This window comes from Cnephaeus nilssonii (assembly GCF_951640355.1).
Source record: "Cnephaeus nilssonii genome assembly, chromosome: 5".
Classification (NCBI taxonomy): domain Eukaryota; kingdom Metazoa; phylum Chordata; class Mammalia; order Chiroptera; family Vespertilionidae; genus Cnephaeus; species Cnephaeus nilssonii.
The window spans coordinates 108,312,005-108,318,675 of NC_137076.1; the positions used below are offsets into that span (position 1 = coordinate 108,312,005).

The 6,671-nt window shown below is 51.5% G+C and overlaps 1 protein-coding gene across 1 annotated transcript in view; it reads left to right on the forward strand.

The window, feature by feature from the left end:
* Positions 1-3,906: 3,906 nt before the first annotated feature.
* Positions 3,907-6,671, forward strand: part of MRM2 (mitochondrial rRNA methyltransferase 2) — a 37,153-nt gene continuing 34,388 nt past the window's right edge. The window contains exon 1 of the mRNA XM_079772923.1: positions 3,907-3,965. The gene's annotated coding sequence lies outside the window, so the exon portion shown is untranslated. The remainder of the gene's footprint in view (positions 3,966-6,671) is intronic.

Consider the following 6,671-nt stretch of genomic DNA (forward strand, 5'->3'; position numbering starts at 1 on the left):
CAGAAGTCCTGAAATCAGGTAGCGAGCGTCCACTGACATCGCTCTTTCTGGAGATTGTGTTAATTATGCTAAATGCTTGGCTGTTCCATAGGCATCTGATGATTTGCATAAACATGTCCAGGACAAAAGCAAACCAGCACTGTGATTAGCAGTGCCTCGCGGCTGCAGGTTAACCTGGCAGGACCTCACACCCTGACCACATGCATGTTAATATGAATAGTCTTTCATTGCCCTCAGCAATGTTTCGTAGTTTTCACTCTAGAGGCTTCGCCCACATCATTAAGTACTTGTTAATGTAAAAAAAAAACATGGAAACCTGTAAAGAATTTTTGTGAGTTTATTTGAGCCAAACTGTCGACATATGCCGGGAAGCAGAACCTCAAGGAATTGAGATAATGCTCTGGAGAATGGCGGGTTACACCTGTATTTATACATTGCCATCAAAGGAGGGACATAGGTGGGTTACATGAAATCCATTGGTGATAGATTAAGGCGGTGGGATAAAGCAAAGCAGTGGGAAACCCCTGGGATTGGATAAAAAGTAAAATGATGGACACATACTTAGGTGGGTGCAGGAACAATTAACATGATAATGAAGGAATTTGTGGCATCTGTCCTGGCGCCCACCACATTAGGTTGTGCCCCAGGGGCTCCAGAAAAAGGGAAGTTACAACTTACCCAGACATTTCAAGGGTCTGTTATCATAGATGCAAAAAGACAGATAGGCTCAGTTAAGGTAAAGGTTGACCTTGTCAGTGAAGATACCGACCTCGGACGTAACTGCCCACCATAACTGCCCACCATAACTGCGTTTAGTTAAAGTTTAATTTCAGACCATCCTTCGTGATGACTTTAGGTCTCTGAGTTTGCAAGACTGTCATGCAGGCCTCCCCAGAGCTTGTCAGGTCAGCATGTGGCCCCTTCTGTCCACATACTTATTCCTGCATATTTCATGTTTATACTGTCAGTACTTTTTTTTTAAGTTGGTTCCAATTATACATTGTTAGTGTTAACGAAAAAAAAAACCCATTGAAACCTGTAAAGAATTTTTGTGAGTTTGTTTGAGCCAAACTGTCAACATATGCTGGGAAGCAGAACCTCAATGAATTGAGATAATGCTCTGAAGAATGGCGGGTTACATTTGTATTTATACATTGCAATCGAAGGAGTGAAATTCATTGGTGATGGATTAAGGAGGTGGGATAAAGCAAAGCGGTGGGAAACCCCTGGGATTGGATAAAAAGTAAAATGATGGACACATACTTAGGTGGGTACAGGAACAATTAACATGATAATGAAGGAATTTGTGGTATCTGTCCTGGCGCCCACCACATCTGGTTGTGCCCCAGGGGCTCCAGAAAAAAGGGAAGTTACAGTTTACCCAGACATCTCACAGATATGTTATCTTAGAGGCAAAAAGGCAAATGGGCTCAGGAAAGATCTAAGTTGATCTTTGTCAGGGAAAATATCGGCCTAGGACATGACTGCCCACTATAACCTGTTTGTAGTTAAATATTTAATTTTCAGACCATCTTTTGTGGTTACATTAGGTCTCTGAGTTTGCAAGACTGCCACGCAGGCCTCCCCTGAGCTTGTCAGGTTAGCAGGTGGCTCCTTTCGTCCACATTAGCGTACAGACATACGAAAGAGATTTGGATTTGATGTTGTACCTTGCAACCTTGCTAAACTTAGTTACTAGTTTTGTTTTGTTTTTAAGCAGGGGTTTTATTTTATTTATTTGATTTTTAATCCTCACCCGAGGATATTTTTCCATGGATTTTTAGCGAGAGTGGAGGGGAGGGGGAGAGACACAGAGAGAGAAACACATCGATTGGTAGAGGTAGAAGTACATGCCCTTGACCGGAATTGCACCCGAGACCCTTGAGCCCACAGGCCGACCCTGCAGCCACTGAGCCAAACCGGACAGGGCTAGTTACTCGTTCGAATAGCCTTTCTGGACTCTATAGAACGTGCTATGTGCATTGTGGTATTTTTCATGAGCAGCTTTTTTTTGCACTGGCAACACCCCTGAGCAAGCTGAGTGAGCAGTGGGTGTGCCCGTGGGCGTCTGCCCAGGCGTTGTGTGGCATCGTCCTGGCCCGAGGGCTCGCTCGTGAAGGGGCGCTGATGTTTCTCCCGTGCTTTTTATGCACCCACTGAGATGATCACACGGGTTTTCTGCTTTGTCTGTCCGTCTGGTGGTATGGGTTGAACTGTATCCCCCGCCCCCACAATATGTTGAGGTCCAGGCCCTCAGTTCTGAGGAATGTGACTATTTGGAAATAGGGTCTTTGCAGATGCAATCAAGTTAAGATGAGGTCGTTAGGTGGGCCCTAATCCAATGCGACTGGTGTCCCTATAAGAAAACGGCGTTATTCTGTCTACCGCAGCCCGCCCTCCGGCCCCCAAAGAGTCACATTCATCCAGTTTGCAAAATACATGGGTCCTATCCCAACATCCCCCAAAGTCTCAAGGGCAGTGGTTCTCAACCTTTCTAATGCCGCGACCCTTTAATACAGTTCCTCATGTTGTGGTGACCCGCAACCATAGAATTATTTTCGTTGCTACTTCATAACTGTAATTTTGCTACTGTTATGAATCGTAATGTAAATATCTGTGTTTTCCGATGGTCTCTCACCACAACAGGAGGAACTGTATTAAAGGGTCACGGCATTAGAAAGGCTGAGAACCACTGCTCAAGGGCATCAATTCAAAGTCCAAAATCTGGCCTAAAGCTCCAAAGTCCCTAATCTCAGCATCTACACAATGTAAATCAGGCCTGGGCTCCTTGTAGATCCACCCGAGGCAAAATTCCTTTCCTTCCGTGCAGAGCGAGCCAACCCTCTAATCCCCAAATACACCAACCCTCTAATCCCCAAATACACCGGTGGGTGCAACGGGATAGACATTCCCCGGCAAAAAGGGAGAAAGTGGCCCGGCCTGCGGTGTGGCTCTGTGGTTGAGCGTTGACCTATGAACCAGGAGGTCAGGGTTTGATTCCTGGTCTCAGCAACTTTGAGATCCAAGGAGCAAAGGTTTCTTAGCCCGGGGACTGTCCTCTGTGGCTGAAGGGCCTGCCTCCGGGCCATGGCTCCTCCCTGGGTGCTCCCTCCCTGGCTGAGCTCAGGTGGTTAGCATGTCAGCCCAGAAGCGGAATTGTTTTGGGGGGTGGGGGCTGGGGGTGGGGGAGGTGTCTCGTTATATTTGTTAAAGCTGGGGGCAGTGAGACAAGGAAGGGCTGGGGTAATCCCAGGCTGGTCAGCTTCGGCTCACTAAGAACTCAGGGGAAAGGGGCCTTGGGGACAGGCTCAGGGGGTTTGCCTGGGACGCAATGCCAGGCCCACTGCTGCCCTGGTTGCAAGCCTGTGGGGTCCCTTAGAGCTTAGGAGATGCCTGCCCGTGGGGGAAGTAAGGGTGGGGGGCATGGGCCTGCTCCTGGGAGGGAGAGAGCAAGAGCTGGGGACCTTTGTTTTGAGGGGTTTTATTTTTTTATTTTTAAAAAAAATATTTTATTGATTTTTTACAGAGAGGAAGGGATAGGGAGAGAAAGTTAGAAACATTGATGAGAGAGAAACATTGATCAGCCGCCTCCTGCTGGGGATGTGCCCGCAACCAAGGTACATGCCCCTGACCGGAATCAAACCCGGGACCCTTGAGTCCGAAGGCCGATGCTCTATCCACTGAGCCAAACCGGCCAGGGCTTGAGGGGTTTTAAAAGCTGGGCGTTGGGCCGAAACCGGTTTGGCTCAGTGGATAGAGCGTCGGCCTGCGGACTCAAGGATCCCAGGTTCGATTCCGGTCAAGGGCATGTACCTTGGTTGCGGGCACATCCCCAGTGGGGGGTGTGCAAGAGGCAGCTGATCGATGTTTCTCTCTCATCGATGTTTCTAACTCTCTATCCCTCTCTCTTCCTCTCTGTAAAAAATCAATAAAATATATTAAAAAAAAAAAAAAAAAAGCTGGGCGTTGCCTGGCCAGGTGGCTCAGTGGTTGAGTGTTGACCCATGAACCCGGAGGTCACTGGTTCGATTCCCGGTCAGAGCACATGCCTTGGTTGGGAGCTCAATCCCCAGTAGGGGCGTGCAGGAGGCAGCCCATTGATGATGTTTCTCTTTATCCTTCTCCCTTCCTCTCTCTCCAAAATAAATCAATAAAACATATTTAAAATGATAAATGCTTACATCATTAACCTTAAAAAGAAAAAGCTGGGCGTTCAGGGAGGGATCAGTAGAATATTCATCAGCTTTATGCTGATGTACCCAAATGAGGTTTCATCTCTTAACTTCACCTGTCCTTGGGAGTGGTTGGTGAGAGGTTTGCGACGCAGGAAACAAGACACAGAGTCCAGGCGATGAAAAGGTGGGGGGTGGGGGTGTTAATCTTGCGCTCCTGGGCTCTGATCCAAGAGTGGGCCAGGGAAGTTTGTGCCAAAAAAGGGGCATAGGTACTTCTTTTATACAGCTGTTTAGTGAGGGGAGGGTGGAATTCCTGCCACGGGCAAGGGTCTGGGAAGGCGCCAGTTATCTTTGTCACCATCTACCTTGCAGATGCTTGCATCGGCTCTGGACTTGGCTCTGGACTTCCCCCCTGCCTCGACCTGACCTAACCGTTGGCAAATGGCGCCATTTGTATTTCTGCTGTCTGTCTTCCTGAGTCTGCTTATTCCCCCTCTCTGCCCCCCCGCCCCCCGCAGGGAGGGAGGTCCGGCTTCTGTGTTCTGCACTCGGTTCTGTCCCTTAGCAGAGACAGTCGTCAGGTTCCTGAGTGGAAAGCATGTAACACATGCGCACAGAAGACCGGTGAACAGTCTCCACAGAACTGGATTCTTGCCGTTACTCTGAAAGCCTTAAAAACCAGAAATCCCGATTCCCGTTTCCGCACCCGAGGGAGGGACCCGGAGGTAGCTAAGAACCCGGCTTCTGCGCGAGGAGCCCCAGGAGCTGCAGGCACCGGGTTCAGCGCGTGTCCCCGGGGCCTCAGCCCACGGCAGGCCCCTGGAGTCCCCTGCTGGGCGCTCAGGACGGGTGGCTCCTGCGCCTTTCCTGCCTCGGACCCTGCCTGGCTCTGTGAGGCGGGAGGGCCGGGGGTGCTGTTCCTCCATCCAGTTTGGTCAGGAGCTCAGAGGCACACTCCCTGTGTTCGCTCCCCGCCTCCCCTCCCCCTCTCACACAGCCGTCAGTACCTAGTAAATACTCAGGGCATGTTTGAGGGAATAAAACAAACCTCCGCCTTGACAGATCTCCACCTGGCCTGCGCGTTAGAATCACCTGGGGGAGCTTTAAAGCATCCCCCACCAGGCCACAGACCGATTCCATCAGAGCCTGGGGGGGGGGGGGGCTCCGGGCAGTTTATCTGAACACTCCCCAGGCGAGTAGGCCGTGCAGCCAGGACACAGAGCCCCGGACCTCGAGGCTGTGACTGTCTGTCAGGGGTGTTCAAATAGAACAACACATTTATACGCTGCTGTTCCTGAATAATGTCTAATTTATACTCGTATAATGCTTTACAGTTTTCAAAGTGCAATGAACTTTTAAACATTTAATAGAGATCTTATAATCTACTGTGGGACAGGGATATGTAGCAAATAGAGGAAGTTAGCTGTATGTGTGTGTGTGTGTGTGTGTTTGGGGAGGGGAGATGGTGTGTTTGGAGTTGGGGAAAGTGCTGAGCCTGTGGTAGCTGTGAGAGAGTGTGTGTGTGTGTGTGTGTGTGTGTGTGTGTGTTTGGGGAGGGGAGCGGTGTGTTTGGAGTTGGGGAAAGTGCTGAGCCTGTGGTAGCTGTGTGTGTGTGTGAGTGTGTGTGTGTGTGTTTGGGGAGGGGAGATGGGTGTGGAGTTGGGGAAAGTGCTGAGCCTGCCGTTTGATGGATCTGCAGCTGAAAGGAAGCCCCGGGTGAGGGGGTGGGGGAGGAGGAGGAGGAAGCCCTTGAGATAAGGTGTCACAGGACCCCGCAGTGTGCTAGGCGACAGAGAGAGGAGGAGGGGGCAGCGCTTCCTGGGTTATGGTGTGTGGAGGCACCATTGACTGCACAGCTCACACGGATAGCAGTGCGCGGGGACCAGTGTCCTAGGTGTGGCGGCCTGTGGGTGCCGCAGGGTCCCGGAGCTAGAGCAAGGGACTCGCTTCTTGGGGACCCTTCCTAGGGCCCAGACGGGGTGTGGGCTCTTGATTGCGAGAACTCCCCTGGCCTTGGCGTCGGCAGGCATCAGTATTGGAGGGTCCAGGTGATGACTTCGGAAAGAAGGCCCTCCCTGAGGGAGCACTCCCAACCTCTCCAGCGCCCTCTTCTGCCCCCCCCCCCCCCAGGCCTCAGCTCCAGGTCCACAGCTTTTGCAGCTCTCGGGTGCCTCCGAGCCTTTGCTCCTCCCCTCCTTCCTTCACCCTGCCCCTCCAGGACCAGCTCAGGCTCCACCCCATCAGGGCTCGCTCACCCTCAGGGCAGGACCCTCATCTGCGTTGATCCCGCAGCCCCGTTAGGGAACAGCCTGAGCACCTCTTCCATTCCGGTCCCCGGTTCCTCTGTCCGTCCTCCACACCCGGAAGGCACCTGGTGCATCTCTGTGGTCGGAGCACCAGCACGGCTTGCCAGACCTCTAGGCGGCAGCCAGGAGACTGGAGTGAGCGGTGGGCGGAAGGTGAGCGCATGAATGAGTGGGTGAGCGCATGAATGGA